The 12,277-nt window shown below is 32.1% G+C and overlaps 1 non-coding gene across 1 annotated transcript; it reads right to left on the bottom strand.

The window, feature by feature from the left end:
- Positions 1 to 12,204: 12,204 nt before the first annotated feature.
- TRNAN-GUU (transfer RNA asparagine (anticodon GUU)) lies at positions 12,205 to 12,277 on the bottom strand. The gene has a single exon. It is a non-coding gene; the product is annotated as a tRNA-Asn (tRNA).

Here is a 12,277-nt window from a genome sequence, read left to right as displayed (position 1 = left end):
AACAGCTCGAAAGATAAAAAAATTAAAAGCTTACATCTGAACCTCACGACTCACAAAAGCTCTCAAACAATCACCAAAAAAAATATCATAGATATCTGCAGGAGGCACACTATACTCATAGTGACCCAAAGATAAAGACCTTGTGAAATTCGTCATCCAATCGGTAGCTCAATTGCCCTCACCGTAAGAATGAACAAACTAAATCTCCCGATCCATGTAATACTTTAAAGTTGAATGATTCAAATAGTGAAATTGAGATATTTTTATCTAATTTTTCCAATTAAGCCGTTGCAATCTTTATCCTGCTTTGTAATTAGTTGGTTTTATTGTCTTTTTTTGACATTGTACAATTTTTCCAATTAAATTAAATGTATTTTAGTGCAAACATACAATTAGTGAGAACATCTACTATGCCAATACACTCCAACAAGGGATTAATTAAAAAAATATTTATAATATTCTTGGAATTAATACAAATCCTACTGTTAATGGAGTACAGAAAATACCCACCATACAGTACCCTAAAAATAATTGCCAGAAAAGACATAATTTCATAAGTCAAACTTTGTTAAAGTATCAAAATTTAATTTAATTTGTACATTAATTATCATATATATATGCTTATCTAATCATTCAATATATAATTAATTAGAATATAATTGGACTTAATTTGCCTCTCAACTTTTCTAAAAAAACTTAATTGACCCCTGAACTTTCAAAGTGTCTCGATAACTTCTTCAACTTGTATAAAATGTTCAGTTAGCCCTCCGAATTTGTGCAAAATATAATCAATTCATCACTCGGTTGCAAAAAAAGTAAGTTAAATGCGGAATATGTATTATACACATCTTAGAATGTTATTATATAATTTAAAAATAGATTAAAAATGAAGTTATTACTTATTCAACTATAAAACGTGTCTTTGCTAATATTAAAATTGTATAACTCCGATCTTGGTCGTTTTACTTTTTTTTAAGGCGCGTGCAATACATATTCTACATTTAACTTACTTTTTTGCAATCGAGTGATAAATCGATTGTATTCATGGGACTAACTGGACATTTTATATAAGTTGAGAGGGTTATCGGGACACTTTGAAAATTTAAAGGGTCAATCAAGCTTTTTGGACAAATTCAAAGGGAAAAAATGTATTAAGCAAAAAATAATTGCCAGAAAAACATAGTTTCATAAGTCAAACTTGGTTAAAGTATCAAATTTTAATTTAATTTGTACATTAATTATCATATTTATGCTTATCTAATCATTCACTATTTAATTAATTAAGTAGAATATAATTGTGATTAATGAGTTGTTTTTCCATGAATCACTCGTTGATTTATTATATTTTAATCTTTTAGTAGTATCTATTAGTCACCTAATTTGAAAACACACACTTAAACATTTCTTTTCATTGTCTCCTTGGTGTAGGCCATACCATTTTGTGCATTTCCATTGCTAATTAATTGTTTAAAAATCAAGTTAAACGTGGATAATAGTTGGGTGAGCAAAAGTAACCATAAACCGAAACCGAAACAGAACCAAAATTGTATTAGGCCAACGAGGATAAAGAAATGGGCGGAGTCTAAGTCGTCGTCCCCAAAACTTCCAAGTTGGAGACCTAGTCACGGTGAAGCTCTTACCTGAACAACTCCGCTGCCTACGCAACAGAGATAAAAGACTGGTGAGAAAGTACGAGGGACCATTCCTAATTCTGGCAAAAGTGGGACATGTAGCTTATAAATTAGAAGTACCACAGTGGATGTTAGTCCATCAGGTTTTCCACGTCATCCAGATACAGTAGATGATCACCGCAACCAATCTAAAAGACCACCAATCACAAAGAAAGCACCCGCCAGTGGAGAAGTTGAAGAAATCCTTACAGAACGAACAACATCAGCATCACAACGCTCTTACAAAGAGTATCTTGTCAAATGGAGAGCTCAATGAGAAGAAGAAACCAGATGGGAGAAAGCCACCGACCTCCAACCTTTCTAGCACAAGATTGAAGACTTCATCAAGACCCGTTCGACGGGGACGTCGAACCTCTGAGTGGGGGAGAGTGTAATGGAGGGAGAGTGACTCTAGTGTAGCATTCAAACATTGTAATGGTCGTTGACTGTAGACCTCGGCTTGGTATAAGAAACACTATAGGGGGAGTGACCTGCCACATTGGACTTGTCACTAGGTATGCCGACATTCTACCATCTCTAGTTGTCGTCCCTTACTACTACGGGATGAGACCTATTGGATGTAACACTGCTGCTTATATATATAAATGAGAACATCAGTGTATTGTTCATTTTTGTGTGTCCTATATGTGATCCATGATTGTGTATAAATGTAATGGTTGCCTATATGATTATATAATATGTATGCTATTATGATCCTGTTTGGTAAAGATTTTTTTTTTGAGGTAGAATTAGAGGTTTGAGCCGTTTTAGAGGTTTTGACTAGTCAACCTCTAATTGTGGTGCTTGGTGAAGAGAGGTTTGCAAGAGTTTATTAGGTCCAAAAAACTAACTTTGAAAAACTTATTTTAGGAGTCTTTTTAATTAGCTTATTGTTCTATCTCTTTTGAATGACATTTTTACCCCTAATTACTACCATTTAATTCAAAATAAAGAGTTTATCATGTCCTTATATGTCATTTTACACAAACAGCTATCAGCAATCAACTAAGTTTTACCAAACAAGTTTACACAATCGGATAGTCAAATCAGCTAACCAAAAAGGTAATTAGTTATAAGCTAATAACTATTTGTCAAACAGGGCCTATATCCCATATATATAGTTTATGAGCTTGTTTGGTTCAGCTGTTAGTTGTTAGCTATTTGCGGTTGCAGTAAGCTGTTTGCGGTTGTTGTTAGCTGTTTAATTATTAGTGTTTGGTAAAATTATATTAAAATGTTATCGTTAGTATTTAAAATGTCCAATGTGGACATGTTTTAAAAATATTTTGTGGAAATAAGAAGGATAATTTTCTAAATAACAAATAATTATAAACATCTTATCATTAAAAGCTCCAAAAAAATGATGCAGTTTCCAGAGAAAATGCTAAACGTTTCGGTTATATAAACCTAACTAAACGCTGTATTTCCTGCAGTTTGGAATGAAACGCTAAATGCTCTTTCGAAAAACTAAAACAAATGCTCACATACTCTTATATGAAATTATTACAAATAGTGTGATCTAACCCTATTGGCTGACTTATTTCGGAAAAGACAAGTAAGCATCACGCGGATCCCTTCGACTGGTCCCGTGGGATTCGGATCCCCTCCTGTTCACCAAAAACAGGAGGGGTTCTGTTTATTTTATTTCAGCCCTTTGATTAAATTAAGGGTTGTGATTTAATTAAATATAGTTTTTTTTTGAAGATAAACTTACAAAAAACAGTCCACAGTTTAAGTTGAAAAGAATTACCGCATTCTCCCTATCTATCCCTTTTCCAATTAATTAAGGGTAAATTTTAAATAAAACACCTGTAGTTTTATTAATTTTCAGATAAAAGACTATGATTTACTTTTTTTTTTCAAAGTAAAGTCTGAAGTTTTCAACTTTAGCAAAATAAGAACTTTTTCGATTAATACTATTAAAATCATCATTGACGATTTTAAAAATGACATATTTTAAGAATTACTAATATTATAAGCAACTTTAATTCTCCAAATTTTTTATTTGAGATTATTTAGATGATGTTTGGTAAAGAGAGGGGAAGTTAATGTTTAGAAAGAGAAAGTTCTAAGAAAATGATTTTCGAAAATAAAAAATGTAGTTCCATAGCAAATATGACATTGAACAACTTTAATTCTTGAAAAAATTTCATTTTCAGGCCGTTAAAGATTGTTTTAATAACATTAATCCAAAAAGTCTTTGTTATATTAAAAGTGTGAAACCTCAGTCTTCGTTTTGATAAAAAGTAAATCACAGTCCTTTATCTGAAAAATAGTAAAACCACATGGGTTTTATTTGTAATTTACCCATTAATTAATTAGTTTAGTTTTCTATCTTAAAACTAAAAAGCCTAAATTACACTTATAGCCATTGAATTATATCCATTTTAATATTAAGGTCATTGAATTTACGATCACTAAATTTTATACATTTTAACATTGGTGGTTACTCAACGTCTCAAAATGACCGTTGACGGTCTCAAAATAAAAAATTTGAAGAGTTAATAATATTCTAAGGAACTTTAATTCTTGAACTTTATATTTTTTTTAATATCGGTAATTATTCAATTTTAATTAACTTCTCAAAATGACCGTTAACAACCTGAAAATGAAAATATTTAAGAATTAAAGTTGTTCATAACAATATTTACCCTGAAAATATTTTCAATTTACAAAATCACATTTTTGGAGCTTTCTTTTTAAAAATTCACTATCTCTCTCTTAACCAACCAACATCTAAATGGCCTCAAAACAAAAATATTGCTATGAACAACTTTAATTCTTAAATATTTTCATTTTGAGGTCGTTAACGGTCATTTTGAGGAGTTAGTTAAAGTTGAATGGTCACCGGTATTTAAAAAAAATGTAAAGTTCATTAGAATATCATTAACTTTTCAAATTTTTTATTTTGAGACAACGGTCATTTTGAGGCATTGAGTGACCATCAATATTAAAATGTATAAAATTCAGTGACTGTATCGTTAACAACTGAAGTTCAGTGGCCTCAATATTAAAATGAATACAATTCAGTGGCCATGGATGTAATTTAGGCTTTTTCGTTTTAAGATAGAAAACTAAAATAAGGGTAAAAGGCATCATTAAGCCTTTGATTTTTTATTTGGATACATCAAGTCTTTGATCGTTTATTTTTTATCTCATTAAGCTCTTTACGACCAAATTAGTAAGTTATGAACACCTAATTCTGTTAAAATTACGTTATTAACTTCATTTGTATTTGAAATTATTAAAAAAAATATTTTTGACAGTTTGAATTAAGGTTTTTGTAGTTTTTCTATATCCACATTATACGTCCAAAACTGTTTTCAAACAATGTAAAAATACAAATTTCGAATGTAGGTTTAATTAATTTTTTTTTTTTGGTAGAAAAGGAAAAGAAAAACGAATAACAACAAACTACCCAGGAATTAGCCTAGGGAAGCTAACCCCAATCCTATCTTTTAAGAGAAGATGAGAGATGAAACTAGGGGAAACAGGAAGGGTAGTAACGCCTAACGTCCCTTCATGGCCCGCCGCCGCCAAGCGATCAGCAACACGATTCTGCTCTCTAAAAATGTGTCTGAACTCTACGAACTCAAAGGAGGAGCAAAGCCTTATAATAGCTTTGATGAGGTTGCGACTGTTAAGACCCATATAATGATTCTCAGAAATCATTTTGATTGCTTCCAAATTATCAGACTCCACAGAGAGCCTCTTAACACCCAGCCTTTTAGCAAGATTGATTCCAGTAAGAATAGCCCAGAGCTCCGCAGAAAAGGAAGAACCCAACCCTAAATTCTGGGAGAACCCAGAAAGCCAGACGCCCCCTACATCTCTAAGCACACCTCCAGCCGCAATCTTACCGTTACTGAGGCAGGAGAATGTAGGTTTAATTAATAATAGTGTGTTTATCAAATTTTATGTTCAAAATTACTTTTTTTGGTCATCAAGGGATGAATGAGATAAAAAAAATAAATGATGAAGAGTTTAATATATCCAATTAAAAGATCAAAAGTTTAATAAAAAAATGAAAAATCGAGAGACTAATTATGATTTTTTGCCTAAAATAAATAATTAATTTGAAGAGGGATGAATGGAAAGGGTGCGGTAATTGTTTTCAACTTAAACTGTGGACTGTTTTTTTTTTATTTTATCTTTAAAAACTATATTTAATTAAATCACAGCCCTTCAATTTAATCAATGGTAAATAATTTATTAGTCCCATAGTTTTTACTTAACACACTGTTTAGTCCTTTTATTTTGAAAAACACATTTTAAGGTCCCTATCTTTTGCCAATATTAACCTTGTGGTCCTTTTATCTATTTTTTTAGATTTTTAACCGAATATATCTTAGTTTTTAGGACAACCACGATACAATATAAGTTGACCATGTTGCTCTGTTATTTTATATATATCTGTTTATGCTAAAATATAACGATTATAAATCTTAAAAAACTAGACAAAAGGACCAAAAGGTTAATATTGGCAAAAGTTAGAAATTTTATAATGTGTCTTTTAAAATAAGGAGACTAAACAGTGTGTTAGGTAAAACTAGAGGACTAATAAATTATTTACCCTTAATCAAAGGGCTGACATAACATAAACAGAACCCTCCTGTTTTTGGTGAACAGGAGGGGATCCGAATCCGGTCCCGTGACACCTTACTGTAGATGAGACGAGAGTTTGGTTGGGTTACCGATGATGCTAAATGTTTGAAGCATGTAGATTATTTTAGTCAATATTTTCAACTTAAGTGTACGGAAATCCTAAATGTGAATATATTTTTTTTTTTTTGATGTAGTGCTAAAAAAAATGTAATTTTTATTTAAATAAAAATTGATGATTTGATTTAAGGGTAATTAATTTATTAGTCCCTATATTTTGACAAAACACACTGTTTAGTCCCTGTATTTTTAAAAACACATGGTAAGGTCCTTAACCTTTTTCTCAGTGAACTGTTTAGTCCTTCCGTCTGTTTGTTATATTTTTTACCGTTTATGACTTCGGAAATGATTAAATTACCCTTTACTATTTACCTTCAAACTTCAGAAGAGTAATCCAATTTAGAAGAAGAAGCTATTTGCATGGAGAACAATAAAAAGAACAGACTCAACGCTTACGAATTTGAACGATTAAGAAGAAAATTAAGAACAAGAACACTCAAAGTTGATTTCAGATGCATTAGAGTTTAAAGGAAAGCAAAATAAAGGAAAAGAAGAACACAAATCCAAATTGACTAACAGAATCTTCATGAGAGTCTAACGGCAGGGACTAAACAGTTCACCAAGAAAAACATTAGGGACTAAACAGTTCACCGAGAAAAACGTTAGGGACTTTAATGTGTGTTTTTGAAAATACAGGGACTAAACAGTGTGTTTTGTCAAAATATAGAGACTAATAAATTAATTACCCTTGATTTAATAATAACTTCCACACGTTAATCCATCTAATTTACAACCGTCCCTCCAGTCAAATCCACAAATATATAAATACAAAACTTTCTCACTCATCAATTTCCCCAACTTGTATATTTTCTCATTCAAATGAGCTATTTGATGATGAATATGAGTTACAGCAAGCTTAATCGGAGAGGTTTCCGGCTAAAAAATCCGAGGCGATTTTCCGTTCAAAAACTCCGATCAAAGCTGATTTACTTCTTCAGATTGCTAAATCGATGGAAATCTTCTTACGGAGAAGCTTTTCTATCCATGAAAAAAGGCATGATCGGAAGAAGGAGAAGAAGAAAGTCAACGTCTTCTTCGTCTTTATCAAATTGCAGAAGGTCAACGTCGTTTTGTCGATCTAATTCTTTCTACTCGGAAGCCATTGCTGATTGTTTGGAGTTCATCAAAACTTCTTCTTCGTCGTCTTCTTCACTTTCTGTAGATCATAAACATGCCTCTTCAAAATGATCCGGTTCGGTTCGGAATGGATAGCGCCGGAACAGAAGGTCTAACCATGAAACGGTCAGAAAAATGGCGATGTTAAGAATCAACTGAATTTCACGTCGAAAATTGAGATAGATTGACGAAAACTTATTTAATGCGGACGCGTTTTCAACCTATAACAACGAAAATGTTGGATTTGGACATAACGGATAATATTTACGTGATATTGGATCAGAAGGTTACATCTCTAAAAATCTCTTTTTATTTTCTTTAATTTTGATGATTTTGATTTGTTTAAAGGGTTAATATGTGTTTTAATTAGTAATTGTTTATTAATTAGTTTGGAAATTAATTTCTATCTGTTTTTTTTTATACTTTTATCTGTGTAAATATATATGGAGTTTCTAAGGATTTTTAATTTCTTAATTAATTGGTTGATGATGATGTTTATTTTCATTATGATTTGATTAATTATTTTCTTGTCTCTTTTGATAAAATTGGATGTTGAGATGTTTAGGCTTGTTTGCCGTTGTTGTTAGCGGTTTTCGTTGTTTCGAAATTTTATCAAATATTTTTTATTTTATATTTATAATTAAAATAAAAAGTAGTTTTAAAAAATGGAAACGAATAATGCTTTAATATTGAAATTTGGATATTTGAGTTTTCCGTTCGATCTCCTCTCCAATTCATTTAAAGATCGGTAACTGTGGCCGAAGTTTGAGACCAGTTTCAAAAAAACCACTGAACTTCATTTTATTTTAATGGGTATTTGTTAGAGTGGATATATGAGATGGGATATGTATAAAAAAAATAACTTAACTTATATTTGTCTGGGAGATAGGAGAGTGGGACAAGGCAGAGATAATCGTCTTATCCCACTAAAGTTATATCTAAAGGGGGTGTTATAAGGCACGATGATAACTTATTTAGATAGAAAAGTCTAATTTATCCCTCAAATTTTATTATTTATGTATTTATTGTGTTTTGAAAATTTAGTAGAGTGTTCTAAATATTTTTCAAATTAATTTTGTCTATATATTATTGTAGTACCATTTTGGAATGAAATTAATTAAATCTAATCCATCGAGTATAGGTGGCACACATCATTATGGTGATTCAGCTTATTGACGTAGACAAATAAAAATAAGAGTTTATTTACTGGGATATATAGATAGAGAGTAAAAAGTAAAAAGAAATTATAAAAATTAATTTCTAGTTGGCTCTTCCAACATCAGTCTTCTCCTCTCTCATTTCACGATTTCTAACATTAGATACACTAAATCGATCTTCTCCCCTAACACCAAAATCCATTTCTAGTAGATTCTTCCAAACTCGATTTCCAGCTTGAAAGAACCTAGCGGAAACCGATTTCTGTAATTTCTTTTGACTTTGTACTTTCTCTCCCCTAGTCAATAAAGTTATTTTTTTATTTGTCCACACGGAAGTGAAAATGTCCACGTCAACATGCTGAATCTCTAAAAGACTTGTATCGCCCAAACTCGATAAAAAATTTAAATAAGGGTCGAATCCATAACAGAATCAATGATCAAGGATTCAATGTGAAAAAATAATTGATCAGGGACTTAGGGCCCGTTTGGTTGCTCTTTTCATGCTCATGTTTACCTTTTCATTTCAAAAGGAATAGTTTTTGGTGTTTAGTTAGGTACCTCCTGTTTGCCTTTTAAATCTGAAAAGCAGCATTATGTGTTTGGTTAGTGACCTCCTATTTGTCTTTCACACTTGAAAAGCATCCTTTTACAAAAGCAGAGAATCTCTGTTTTTTGACAACATTTTCCAAAAGCAAACAGCAAACTGTAACAGCAAACACAAATAGCAACGGCAAACAGCAAACAGAAAATAGCAACCGTAAACATTAGGTAAAATAAACGGACCCTTAATCTTTAAAACATGTAAAATTTAGTGGCTTAATTATGCTTTTTGCCATTCTAAAAAGAAATCATAATTAAGTTTAGCCATTGAAATTTGAAATAATTAACTCATTATAATTGTGGTTCAAACATAAAAGAGTGTGTATAGGTATGAAAAGAAGAACCAAAAGCATTGTAGAATTAAATTAACTACCTAATCCTTTTCCATTATTTGACTAATTAAACAAAAATAAATAAAAGTTAAAGGGGGGAGAATAATGGTCAATACTTAACAAAAGCAAAAGCTTCTGTTTTTTTCTCTTTGTTGAATTATATTTTTGGAACTTTATGAAAAGGTCATAGGTTTTTGTTAAGCTTTGAATGATGATATTGATGCCCAATTTATTCATGGCATAAGGTGGGGAAAATACTCTTAACAGGTAGGAAATTTTTTACCCTTAACGTCTAAAATGATGTAATTTTACCTCATAATGTTGGCAGCCAGCCGAGAGAAATTTTACTCGTAATGTCAGAAAGTTAGGTCAATTCATACATTATTATAAAACACGAATATTTTGTTCCTTATTCTGCACCAATTACATATCAGTTCGTTTAAAAAAAAGATTTCATATTTTAATTACATAATATAATTGAAGATTAATATTTTTAAATTCGATAAAATATTTGAATTTTTTTTGTCCAACTCATATAAAATACAATATATTTTTTTAAAAAAAATTCACGTTTAATCATATGTTTGTGATTGGTTACTAATAGACCTGTCCACGGGCCCGGGTATCCGCCCGGTCCGTACAGGCCCGTGTCTCTTGGACCGGGCTTGGACAGTAAAAATTGTTCATAGGCCCAGGCCGACTAAAGCCCACCTATTTTTTGGGCGAGCTTGAGATTAATAAAAATAACACGGCCCGACCCAGCCTGACTTATCTATTAATATGAATTAATAAATGTATACATTTATATATTAAACTAGTTTTTGGCCCATGCGATGCACAGATTCAACTTAACCTATTTGTACTAACAAAAATATAATATAATAATCACCATTAATGATATAAAGGTAATATAATATAATTAAAATTAATATATTATATTATATTTTTATCAGTAGAAAAGATAAGGAAGTGACACCTCAGCTCCATCATTACTGTTTTATATTATATATATATATATAGATATTTATTTTTTATAATTAATAATTTTATATTTATATTTAGGCGGGTTTATATGGGTTGGACTTGGGATTTGATTTTTACGCCCGAGCCCAGTCCGGTCCGAACCCGCCTAAATTAATATTGGGCTGGGCTGTGCTTGGACCGAGCATTTTTACCTAAAAACCCGACAGGTCCGGCCCAAGTCCGACCCATAGACAGGTCTAGTTACTAATGAGTGATGACACATTTGTGAAATGTAGATGACAAGATTCATGACCAAAAAGACAATTTGATGAATAATTTCTCCAATTGATCCAACTTATTAACGTTAGAGCTAAAATTACTCTTAGCTGCCAACGTTAAGAGTAACATTGCACTATTTTAGACGTTAGAGGTAAAATTGCTATTAGGTGTAAATGTTAGGGGTATTTTTGCACCTTATCCCTTAATGCATTAATTAATGTTAGGGATAAAGTGCAAAAATACTCCTAACAAAGAGTAATTTTACTCCTAATGTGTAACATCTCGGTCCAATACCATGTAGATATTGTCTGATTTGATCCAAATCCAACACATTGGGCCGCACGGCTTTAAAACGCGTCTGCATGTATTGGATTCACAACTTACTAATAAGCCTCAATCATTCTCTCTCCATTTCCGATGTGGGATTCAGTTCATTCATGCCCCATTGCCATCCCTTAGGGTCGCTCCTTGCTCAGGCCTTCTACCCCGGCGCCACCCACTCCGGACCGGGTCGTTACAGGTCCACCAGCTTTCGCCTGGTTCGTCCATGAATCACACATCGTACGTGGAGAGTCGGCTCTGATACCAATTATAACATTCTGATCCAATACCATGTAGATATTGTCCGTTTTGACCCCAATCCAACACCTTAGGCCACACGGCTTTAAAACGCGTCTGCATGTATTGGATTCACAACTTACTAATAAACCCCAATCACACTCTCTCCGTTTCCAATGTGGGATTCAGTTCATTCCCGCCCCCATTACCATCCCTTAGGGCCGCTCCTTGCTCAGGCCTTCTATCCCGACGCCACCCACTCCGGACCGGGTCGTTACATAACGTTAGGCCAATTTGATAAACAATGCATCAAATTGTCTTCTTAATTATGAATCGTGTTATCTACATTTCATATATATGCCATTTTATCATTAATTAGTAACAGGTCACAACCATATGAACATATGTGGATTTTTTTTATAGAAATAAAAAAAACCCTATTTTGTACAAGTTGGACAAAAAAATCCAAATATTTCATCGAATTTAAAAATATTAATCTTCAATCACATTATTAAATCACAAAAAATTTAAAATATTTTTTTAAGACCTACTGATATGTATCTAGTACAGAATAAGGAATAAAATATATATGTTTTATAACAGTGTCTCAAATTGATCCAACTTGATAATGTGAGAAGTAAAATTGTCCTGGTTGCCAAAATTAAAGATACAATCATAACATTTTAGACATTAGGAGTAAAATTACTTCTGACTGTAATATTGGTAAATTGAGTCATAAAAAGAGCAATTTTACACAAGCAGCTAAGCTAAGACGGCTCGACACAAGTCACCTTGAAAAAAGAAGATCGCCGTCTGTGGGAATCGAACCCACGACCACATGGTTAACAGCCATGCGCTCTACCAGCTGAGCTAAGACGGC

This window comes from Euphorbia lathyris, chromosome 10 (assembly GCF_963576675.1).
Source record: "Euphorbia lathyris chromosome 10, ddEupLath1.1, whole genome shotgun sequence".
Taxonomy (NCBI): domain Eukaryota; kingdom Viridiplantae; phylum Streptophyta; class Magnoliopsida; order Malpighiales; family Euphorbiaceae; genus Euphorbia; species Euphorbia lathyris.
This window is presented reverse-complemented; position numbering and strand designations above follow the sequence as displayed.